At 39.0% G+C, this 12,384-nt stretch overlaps 1 long non-coding RNA gene across 1 annotated transcript in view; it reads left to right on the forward strand.

The window, feature by feature from the left end:
* The window catches only part of LOC129046092 (uncharacterized), a 217,818-nt gene that overhangs the window by 61,906 nt on the left and 143,528 nt on the right, over positions 1-12,384 (forward strand). The gene's annotated exons all lie outside the window — the stretch shown is intronic.

Raw genomic sequence — 12,384 nt, forward strand, 5'->3', positions numbered from 1 at the left:
TCATATAACTAATCCTGATTCTTTCTTTCCTAATGGGAGGACGCTGTATTTTGTCAGCAAAGAGCATAGTAAGCATTCTAATATTGGATCTGTAAATTATAAGGTGGTCTGGGGCATCCTTCCAAGTTTCTTTTGCAAAATAGATCGAACACTTGGTTATTGTGTATAATTGCATTTGAACGTGTATTTTACCCTGCTAGGAGTGAGGAGTTTGATTACTAATAAACTAAACGGAAGCCAAGCCCTAACATGCTGAGCAGTGCTTCCTTGACGGTTTTTACATTGCACAGACAAACTTTGTGGTTCTTTTTTGGCAATTTAGGAATTTTGGCAATCATTTCTGGAGAATAGAAAATAAATTTTCTAGGCTCTTAAAAGCTCAACTCTGTATTAGACCATAGTGTTGGTCCACCAGTGAATGGGTAACCAAAGTATGACCCGTGGGTCAAATCTGACCTACTGCCTGATTTTGTAAGTAAAGTTTCATTGGAACGCAGCCAGGCCCATAAATTTACATACTGTCTGTGAATGGGACAATAGAAACTATATGGCCTGCAAAGTCTGAAACTTAATTTTCTGTCTCTTTACAGAATAAGGTTGCTGACCTCTGGCATATTTAATCACTAAGATTCTCCCCATTCCCAATTTCCATAATTGTATGATTCTAGGTAGGCTTAGGAGCTTTTGAAGGTGTTTGGACAGAGTGGAGGTATGGTGATTTGCATGTCCTACAAATATCATCTGGTGATGTTTTCGATGATGATAGAAGCACAAGGTGGTTGGAGGCAAGAACAGGTATTATCCCAATCTGAGTAAGAATTTATTTCTATTTAGAGACTCAAAATAAATATAATTATTCTGTGAACAAAACATGTGAGGCCTCAGAAGTAAAGTTAGCTTATCTCACAAGTTTGCCTCAAACCAACACTATTTATAAACTTAATTCAAAGAGCATGCCTGCCTCACTGCTGTAGGTTTTTTCCCCTATGAAGAAGCAGAGATTACAAGGCATAGCTGTCAAACCCCAGGGAAAATACATATGAACATTAAAAGGTAAAGAAAGATAAATCCTCAAAAGATACAGCTTACAGGAGACACTGTTTATATTCTGCTATTTAAGACATTGTTCTTTTCCTGTTATTTGCATTTTTCCTATAATTTCAGCAATCAGTAAAGATTACTAGCAATATCTTATCAGTTAATGACAAGAACATCTGGGTCCTATCTCCTTTGATGCATTTTAATCAGGTCATTGAAAGGAAGCTCAGCAGCTGAAAGCTATCTATTTTCTTTGGGAGGATTGCATAATATAATTAAAAGTATTTTATCAGCAATCCATGACAGAAGAGAGAAACTCTATGCTTGTGGCCTCCTGGATGTGAATTACCAGCATTTTTAACACTTGAGGAACTTGTCATGTAAATCATTACCTCATACTTTAAATGCCATTAGATTTGGGTGCTCATGCTTGCTGGCTAGTCAGTGAAAAGACTTCCAGAAAGTCTCTAGCTTTTAGAATCATAAACCCCAGGCAATGTCACTTGCATTGAGAACACTCGTGCAAGGCCAAGTGTCTACCGCATGGACCCATATCCTTTACTCATCAGCTTTCAGAGCCATGCTAAGAAAAAGACACAGGGAGAAGACATCAAACGGTACACTTCCCATAAGAGGAGCCTTCATGAGATTTCAAGTCAAAGGAGCAGAATTCTCTTTCCAGCTGCACCACTTAAGTAGCCATATAAACTGAGAAGTTATTTGATTTCTGGACTCAGTTTCTTCCTAGGGCAGACAGGTCTATACATTAAATTCCTACTTCACAGCATTATGTCCTATGCATTAAGGTGCCCTTGAAGCAAGTGTACATGTGCTGAATAAAGGTTATCTGTTTGCAAATTTAACATATTAATTATCCCCAGCTCCTGGGTGGCTCAGTCGATTAAGCATCCGATTCTTGGTTTCGGCTCAGGTTATGATGTTAGGGTCCTGAGATCGAGCCCCAGGTTGGGCTCCGTACTCAACTCGGAATCTGCTTGTCCCTCTCCCTCTGCTCCTCCCCCACTCTCTCTTTCTCTCTCTCTCTCTCAAATAAATATTTAAAAAAAAAAACATACTAATTTTCCCAATGGGCAATATACTTGGCTATTTTTCACTGTTTTAAACTGAGGTCTAATTTATATATACCAAACTGTACAGATCTTAAATGTCCAGATCTTAAATGTTCAGATAAATAAGTTTTGTAATTTTATATACTCATAGCAACCCTCAAAAGAAACACAATATAGAACTTTTCCACCATGCCAAAAATTCCCTTGGACCCCTTTCCAACCATTCCAGCTGCCTGCTCCCTAAAAGAGATAATCACTTCTGTTTTCAGCACTGCCTCTTCTTGGTCCTCAGATAAATGGAATTGTACCATATGTATTCCTTTGTGCCTGGTGTTTTGCTCTCTACATACTATTTTTGAGCTTTCATCCAAGTAGATGTATGCCTCCTTCTATTAGTATTCGATTCCATGAATCTACCACTATTTGTCTATTATGCTGTCAGTGGACATTCTGGTTGTTTGCAGTTTGGAGCTATTAGGAATGAGGTTGCCATTAACATTATTGAATAAGTGTTTTTGGGGTACCTGTCTTCATTTCTCTTGGGAAATTCTCATTCCCATAATGTGTCACACGCCCAAGAGAGAATGTTTGAGTGTCTAATTACTGTATGTTTGATGACATTTGGTATTGTTTGTATTGTAGTCAGATAGGAGATGTAGGATGGACATTCCCCAGTGCAAAATTTGGTTCGACGTCAAGAATGATGACACCACACTCACCAAAAGATAGAGAAAGGTTTATTACTGATAGAATGAGTCATCTTGGGAAGGACAAAGCAGGCTTCCAAGTAGATCTAAAAATGACATGAGGCTTTCTTGTCATTGTGCCAGGATGTGGGCCAGAAAGGGGGTAATGGGACTTCAAAACTGCCATCAAACATCTAAAATGCAGTCAACTGTGGCTCCTGGGGGGCTCAGTCAGTTAAGCATCGGACTCTTGGTTTCAGCTCAGGTCATGATCTCATGGGTTGTGGGATCAAGCCCTGCATTGAGCTCCATACTTAGCAGGACGTCTGCTTGGAGATTCTCTCTCTCTGCACCCCCACCCCAATAAATAAATAAATCTTTAAAAAAAATGCAATCGATTACAGTTTGTCTTTGGAATTTTAACCTTTCTAGTAAATGTGAAATAGCATTTTATTATGGTCTTACTTTAATTGGGCCTGATAACTTAATGATGATGAATAAATTTAGATGTACTTATTGACCATTTGTATCTTCTTTTGTGAATTATCAATTCAAAGCATTTGCTTCTTTATTTCTTTTCCTTTTTATCAGCAATTTGTTGGAATTCTTCATGTGTTTTGGATATGAGTCCTTTGTGATATATGTATGAATATAGATAGATAGATACTCATATATATTCATAAGTATACATATGTGTGTATACATATTCATGAATATGTATGTAAATAAGTACACACACATACATAGATATGTATATGCATATATATATATACACACACATTCAAAATATCTTCATTTAGTATACAGCTTTGCTTGGAATGCACAATGTTAACATCTTACTTCTTTAAGTGTTGTTACTTTATGTTTTTATGGAAGATATTTCTACCAAATATAAAAAACCTAGGCCGAAAGTTCTTTTTTCCGTCCAGTATTTTTTTTTTAAAGATTTTATTTACTTATTTGAGAGAGAGAATGAGAGAGAGCACATGAGAGGAGGGAGGGTCAGAGGGAGAAGCAGACTCCCTGCTCAGCAGGGAGCCTGATGTGGGACTCGATCCCGGGACTCCAGGATCATGACCTGAGCCGAAGGCAGTCGCTTAACCAACTGAGCCACCCAGGCGCCCTCCGTCCAGTATTTTAAATGCATCATTCCATTGTCTTCTCTTCATTATTGTTTCTTAGGGTAATGCACCTGTAACTCTTATTATCTGCGCTTTCATGTAATCATTCTTTTTCCCCCTCTGGTTGCTTTTAAGACTTTTTCTGTATCTTGAATTTTTTTAGCATGACTAAACTTTTGCTGGGTATAATTTTATTATATTTATCTTCCTTGAGGTAACTGTGCTTCTTGGATATTTGAGTTGATATATTTCAATTTGGAAACTTCTCAGGCAATATGTTTTCAGATATTGCCAGTAACCTATTCTCTTTCTACTCTCAACTTGAGATTCCCGTCACATGTATACTAAACCATTACTTTTTGTTCCATAAGTATCATATACATTAAAAAATATTCTCGTTTTTCTGCTTTAGGTTTTATTTGTTTATTTTTTCACTTTTTGTTGTTTTGTTTATGGGAGGGACACACACATGAGATCTACCCTTTTAACAAACTTTTAAGTGTACAATATAGTATTGTTAATTATAGGCACTACATTGTAGAGCAGATTTCCAGCACTTATTCATCTTGTATAACTGAAGCTTTATATCCATTGAGCAGCAAATTCCCATTTCCTCCTCCCCCAACTGGCAACCACAGTTCTACTCTCAGCTTGTATTCTTCTTGAATATTTTGTTACCTCATATAACTGCAATCATGCAATATCTGTTCTTCTGTGATTTACTTACTTCACTTAATATAATGTCCTCCAAGTTCATCCACATTGTCATAAGTGGCAGAATTTCTTTTTTAAGACCAAGGTAACCTGTTTCCATGTTTTTTTTTTTTAATATATGTTTTCATATGTGTACACACACACACACTGCTTGCCTTTTTTTCCCCCCCATTCTGAAGCTCCTATTTCTCCAAAAGCACTCTGGTTTATAAGGAATTTAACACACATGCACACACACACACACACACACACACACCACTCAAGTGATTTTATCAGAAATAGTTGTATGACCTTTGATATTGTATGTGTTGTACCCAAACAGGAGATGTGGGATGGACACGTGACCATCCATCCATATATCCATGTGATATATATATCACACTTTCTTTATCCATTCATCCATGATGGTCGTTTAGGTTGTATCCGTATGTTGGCTAGTGTGAATAATACTTCAGTGAACATGGGAATTCATATATCTCTTCAAGATCCTGATTTCTTTAGTTAATTTCAGTTGACCTGTCTTCAAATTTGCTGGTACTTTCTCCTTCTGTGTCATGTCTGCTTTTTCGTCACCAAATAAGTTCTTCATTTCTGATTTCTGATTGTTTTTCCATTTCAAGTATTTTTTACTTTATTAATGTGCATGGATCTCCTGGAATCACTTATATCTTTGGTCATGTTGTCTTTCATTCCAACTATATGTGTTAACATAATTTGTCACTGTTACTTTAAAGTCATTGTCTGACAGTTCTTACATCTGAGTCATCTCTGGTCTTGTTTCAATTAACTACTTTTTATCTTAATTATGGACTATATTTTTCAGCTCTTTTGCTTTCTCTTGGCTTATAATTGTATGCCAGAGATTATATGTGAAAGAACAACAGAGACCTGAGGAAAATAATTTATCCTCCAGAGAAGGACATGACTCTTCTTTGGTCAGGTTGCCAATATGAAGACTGAGTGAATCTCATCAGCAGTTAAGCTAGGTCTGGGCTTCACTGCAGCTTTGTTTAGTTCTCAACTTGCTTCAGATATTTTTAAGGCAGAATTAAAATTTTCTATTCAGTATGGCTTTGGGAATTGCCTACTAAGAAGATTCTAAAAATTTCTTTTGTCTTCCATCTCAGCCATCAGCTTTTAAACTCAGAAAACACATGTTCCCCTCTATATCCTGCCTGAGAGTTGAATACTGTGGTATTTTTTTGCTCTCCATCTCCTCCTTTGGCTTTCTATGCACTAGGATATTTATTTCAATTCCACTACTCTGCTTCCAGTTTTCAGAGAGCCATTGCAGTGAAGAACTGCTGTGTCTCAGAGGGATATACCTCATTCTCTGGATCTAACCCCAGTTTTCTGAGGGTCATTCATTGTCTTGCTTTCAGGAAAGGCCTTGGACACTAGAGAATCTTTCCCCACAATACTATCCTATCTCCATTTTTTGTCTCACTACCCTGGAACACATGGTAAAAGCCAGAAACTATGACAATGAGACAGTCTAACAAATATTAAGCTCTTTTCTGACCTGGAAATTTCATTGCTTCTTAATTTATATACCCATTTCTGAATCTGTTTTGGGGGGTGAAATGTCTGTCCAGTGAAGGTCAAATTAAACAAAGGAAAGTTCTTAGAGAAATAAAATGCTATATACAAGCAAGGTCTTATTTCTGTTTGGTATGGTATATTCTGATGCCAATATCTGCTTCTTGAGGAAAGCCTTCTAATACCAGGGAAACCCTCAGATTGTATGTTCTCTTTTTTCAAATACCAGAACACTGTGACTGTAGTAACTGTGTCAAAGACCAAATCAGACCAATTTTTCACTTAGGGAATTATTTTCTAGCCTTCTATCTCTATGTTTAGAGTATTATATAACTGTGATTTTTGAAAGACATTTTTGAGATTCTGTCTCAGGCAGTTTACTTACGGTAACTTATTCAAATTTGAACAAAAAGGTTAATTGTTACCATTACAAATGATGGTATGAAGACTCAGGTATCATGCCCTGGTTAGTATAGAATATCCAGGCTTTAACTTAGAGTCTCAATAACTCCAAATTATGTGTTCTTTCTATCATAGTACACTGATATTTTAGGATTTTGCAATTTGATAGTTTAAATATCTTTTCTCTATCCCCTCAGATTCTTCCAAGACTATAACATTCCTCTTAAAATATGGAAGCCCCAGTTTGTGTCCATTTTCATATAAATTTTATAATATTGCCTCCCTTTGCTAACTCCAGCTCTGTGAATACAGTCAGTTTTCTCTAAGTTCAGAGATTTTTTTTTCTTTTCTTTTTCCATTTAAGCATGTCTAAGTTCTTTTATTTTAAATTATCAGCACCATCTCAGACTGTTTATTAAAGGACTCTGTTTTGCTGGTATATTCAATAGAGTTAATGTTTATCCCTCTAATCTATAATTATTAGTGAATTTCCTGTACCATCTCCAGCATGCCATCTGGAATTGCTCTTTGTTCTCTGTCTCAAGGCAAGACATCTGCCAATGACCTGTTTTCTCCATTCCAAAGCTCCTAGTTCTCCAGAGCACTCTCGTTTATAGGGAATTTAACACACACACAGCCCATAAGTGATTTTATCAGAAATAGAAAAGTTAAATTTGAATAAAATGAGCTTTTCAAATAGTTCATCTGCACTCTTATTCTGGTCTATTGTGTTTCTTTCTTAAATCATCAATCCCTCTAAACTCTGATAAAAATATCTACTTTTTATGTTTTGTCAGGGATCAGGAAATTCATGTGGAAACTGACCTAATTCATTTCTGTACTATTTAAATGTGTGACAGATACTGAAACATTCTTGTAAGACCTTCAGGAGTTGGAATACTGTGGATACTCCAGGATATTTTGTGTTTTGTTTCCCTTGTTTTACTGTGAATTTCTAGACAATACCATTGCTTCAATGATTCTGAACTGAACTGGTCTGTATAACAACAGTTGGAAGATATTGAACTTTCTTTTTCCTTTGGTTATTGTTTTCTTTGTGTTTTTGTTTTCTGTTTACTGATCAAGGAACTGACAGGGAGCATTTACTCAACAAATAATTCAGAGCGCATAATATTCTGGTTTATCACCAGGGGTGTGTATTAGAATCATCATTTTACAATTTAAAATTTTCTGCCTCAAGCCCTAGAACACATAATGTGCTATGTGGACTTGAAGCTCAGGTTAAATCAGCTGTGCTCCCATGAATAAGGATAAATAAGGACCTTCACCCAGTGAAGCACCAGAGAATGCAACAGTGAATATGATCAAGTCTTAGCTCCCAAAGTTCTGGTAATTTATTCAAGAAATAGGCACATAAATGCTCAACTTAAATATAGTGGGTAGTGTGCCCAACTGATGTGAAGAGTAGAAAATGTTTTTGAGAGAAAGTGATATCTTAGCACAGTTCTGAGAAATATGACTCATCCAGATGGAGAGGAGGAAGAACATTCCAGACAGAGGGAGCACTCGTAGCAAAGGCCCAGAAGGGAGAGGAAGCCTTGAATATTTGAGGAATTTTAAGTAAAAATTGTTAGTGGGAGTGGGTGATGAGAGATAACATCATGTAAGCCATGTTAAGTATTCAGATTTCATCCCTATCACAGAGTTGTAAAATGTATAAAATATGAGCCTCATAACTAAACAACCCTGACATCACTTACAAGTGCTAAAACTTTTGGCAAGTCTCTTAAATTCTCTAATCCCCAACCTTCTAATTTCTGAAATAGGACTAATACTACCAACCTCCGGTGTAGGTAGAAGAGTACTGTTCCAAACAAGAAGCATTTCTTTCAGGATTTTTCTCATCACGGAAGATCATTCTCAGTCTGTGTTCTTCAGCTTTCCCTTACCCTGACCATCGGCTCCCAGGCCACAGGCCCCCGGGGGCCTGGAGCCGTAGCTCAGGAAAGGGTAAGCCCAGAACACCGCAACCATCAGGTGCTGAGGCCACTCCACGCGAGAGACAGTACAGATGACACAAATAACAATCCCACATCCAGCAGTGGTGTTTTGCTTTGCTTAAAGAGATGTTTGGAGATGGGTGGACGCAGGCTTGTTAGCTACTGTGATGTGAGATGGCGTGGTGCCCCTGGGACTTGGTCCTTCCTTCGCGGGTGTAAAATGGCAGCTGGGCAGCAGTGAACGAGAGCTGCTCACACCAGCTTCATGAGGAGAAGGGAAGAGGCAGCAGAGAAAGTGTGCGTGTTTGCTCTCGCTATGTCTCTCTCTGTCAAATAAATAAATTAAAAATCTTTAAAAAAAAAAAAAAAAACACCTCGTGGAAAACTGGAGCTGGACCTGAATTGTGGAGGGTGGTAGGAAGTTGTTTTTTTTTTTTAAGTTTTTAATTGCAAAGTCAATTTGCAGCAAAATACATATATAGACATTTTTGAAAGGAGAAAGTAAAAGTCTCCTCAACCACCCCCACACCATAGCTCACTCCCATTCCTTCTGGTTCCTTCCAGTGCCTGGTCCACATGCCCAGCAGGGTTTTACCTTCCTAATGTAGACTGTGGTGGGGAGAGGGGTCTTCTCTGGGACCCCGGATGTTTCATGCCCTTAGTGTAGCCCCTTTTCCCCACACCTTTTTATTCTACGAAGAAAGAAAATCCAAGAAGCCTCAAAAAATGGACCATTTGTACCTCACGACTCAGCTGGCTTTGCTCATCCTTAGATAAGAACACTGGAATTACGTGAATGGTTTACACTAAACATAAATATTAGGACTGGCGGACGCGCCTTCCTTCCTTTCACATCCTGCTACTCCTCTGATCTCTGGACAAAATCAGGTTTCTGTTAGCAAGGAAGAAAATGGATAATGGCTGCTGGGAAGCCAACAGCAGTTATCTGTCAGAGATTGGAGGTCGTGAAGGTGTGGGGGAACTGTGTGTGGAGGGTCGGCAAGGAGCCACGGGTGGGGGGCTTCATACACGGAAATCAAGGCTAAATAGGGACATGGCAAGGACAGTGTTGTTCTGGACAGATGGGAGAGAGACTGCAAACATCTACAGAAACCCGGAGCAAAGAGACCAGTAAAACTATGTAGGACTAGGCTATTGTAGAGAATAAGTCTAACAGAGTAGAAGAAAAATAAAATAGGGCTATAAAACTGACATTTAAATAAGCCCCAGGGACGCCTGGGTGGCTCAGTCGGTTAAGCGGCTGCCTTCGGCCCAGGTCATGATCCCAGGGTCCTGGGATCGAGTCCCATATCGGGCTCCTTGCTCAGTAGGGAACCTGCTTCTCCCTCTTTCTCCCTCTGCTTGTGCTCTGTCAAATAAATAAAATCTTTAAAAAATAAATAAATAAATAAATAAAATAAAATAAATAAATAAGCCCCAATGTGCACTGGGGATTGCAGGTTGATTACTACCTTTTTTTTTTTTTAGATTTTTTAAAGTTTTTTTTTTTTTTTTTTTTTTTGTGAGAGAGAGCAAGACTGGGACACGGGGGCAGAGGGAGAAGGAGAAGCAGACTCTCCACTGAGCAGGGAGCCTGATACCGGACTCAGTCCCAGGACCCCGGGATCATGACCTGAGCCAAAGGCAGACACTTAGCCGACTGAGCCACCCAGGCCCCCCTGATTACTACCTTTTTGCTTGAAACCTTCTCGGCAGCTCAGATAGGGTGTCGGTAGATGCCAGACCCCTCTGCAACCCAGGGCTGGCATACTGAAAACTGTCACATACCTTGCCAATATGCTAACATGTTATGAGTGTCTTCAAGTGGAAATGCTTTTAAACAAAAGCCAGGAAGTTAAAAAACCTCTTCACTGAGAACAAAAAATAAAAGTTTGAAGATCTCCACTGATAAAAGTTAGCACTAAGGCAGATGATTTAAAAATGTCCTCTGGGTTGGTAATATTTCACATACCTGCTTATCTTTCCAGATGAGTCATCCTCCTTGATCTGCTCCGTTATGGGGAAATAGGTGCATAATCCTTGAGTAAACCCTAGTGGCCTGACCTGGGGAGCAATGAGTGTAACTGCAGCCCAAACCAGAAGAGGGAAAATGTCACAGTCAGTTTTCTTGGAATAAGCTTTGAAGTGCATGTGTGCGTGTGTGTGTGTGTGTGTGTGAGAGAGAGAGAGAGAGAGAGAGAGAGAACCTGAGCTCCTCTCATGTGTCAGGCTGGATGTATTCTATACATTGTCTCTAATTCTCCTCACAGTCCTGTGAAGTCATTTCCATTATCCTACCTTTCCGATGAGGAAATGCAGAGGGATTAAGAACTTTCCATCAAGTTTGAGGCCCAGTGGCTAAGTGAGCACCAGGTCCCTTGAGGGCTAGAGTCCATACTTCCTGCCATGTCCCCGTCAGCTCTGGACAACAGCTTGGGACTTATTGTGGTAGAATAGGTGGGTGTCTGCCAACTGGGGCAGCCAGGTTGGGGTGCTCTCATCCTCGAATGGCCTTTTCCTGTCCTGCATCCCACCCCACCCCCCATCTTCCACAGAGAAAACAAGAGCTCATTATGTATCTGGGTGATGTCTGAATTACATATCGAAAAGGGAGTTTCCTCAAAACCCTCAACACCGGACTCCTGCCTCTTCTCTGTTTTCATTCTTTGTAGCCCCACCTGCAGTGAATCGAAGCTAGATTGATATGCACATACCCAAGGACCTAAATAATCTAATAAAATTTTCCACATGAGACCCATCTGAAAAAAATTAAGATTTATTTAATTATAGAACCCAAACATTTTGATCTGTCACACCAGTTAGGGAAACACGCTGGTATATAGAATAGTGTGCATGCTATGGTTTCTGTAGTATTATGCACGACGATACACCGAACAGGACTGTTTGTACAGCTCCACGTATGTGTAGACATACACATACATACACACACATGCTTTTTTTTTTTTTAATTGAAATGCTATTTCTGAATAACCAGCTAGTTTGGGCACTTGTGTTATCAAATGATATCAGAAAATGAAAAAAAAATTATTCTCTATTCCCTTGTTTACTGATGTGATTGCTTCGAGAACTGATCAGGTTTGCCCTGTCAGATTGTTTCCAAAATCATGTTTTTATTTAAAAATTGACCCATTAACTTCACTAGCCTGGTCACCCGCCACCTCTTCAGAATTCAGGTCGTAAACCTCTGGGGGTGTCCCCTCCAGGACCAGAAAAGGAAAATTACTTTCAATCTATCACATGCAGAGTGATCCACTTTAAAGACTTTTTCTTTGCTCTTCAGGACATGCTAGTTAGTCAGCCCAAGGAAGAGAGAGTGGAAATATACTCCTCTTTTTTTTTTTTTTTTTAAGAAAACCCACTCTGTATTGCTAGTTTTTTCCCCCCTCTGACTGCTTTTTATTTTTTATTTTTATTTTATGTTGTGAGTTTTATGTACATATATTCCCATTCTAACTTGGTTCTATTCGATCTTTAAAAGATGTGTTAATTCCTTGTAGGTCTCAGAAGTGATAAAATTTGGACCACAATTAACTAAATACATCATTTGAAAGAGTGCACTACTGTGAAACAGGAACCATACAGTTTTATTGTGGGATTCCTAAGACGTTAGTTTGCACAGAATGTTTGCTTCAGAGCATCCGCCTGCTTTATGAATGCTGTCTGATTCGAGATGGGGCGGGACTGATGCCTTCTTGTACCATCCCTCTGAAGACCAGCTTTGGGGATCTTCAGCGGAGTTGAAGGCCTGAGAGCTTTCCTTTCGGAACCACCAGTCAACCAGACAACCCCCTGCCCCATACGTGTCTCTGGACCTTCCAATGCTATGTGACCC

Source organism: Mirounga angustirostris, unplaced genomic scaffold (assembly GCF_029215605.1).
Source record: "Mirounga angustirostris isolate CCGP_5_RB_7025 unplaced genomic scaffold, mMirAng1.0.hap1 SCAF_10, whole genome shotgun sequence".
NCBI lineage: Eukaryota > Metazoa > Chordata > Mammalia > Carnivora > Phocidae > Mirounga > Mirounga angustirostris.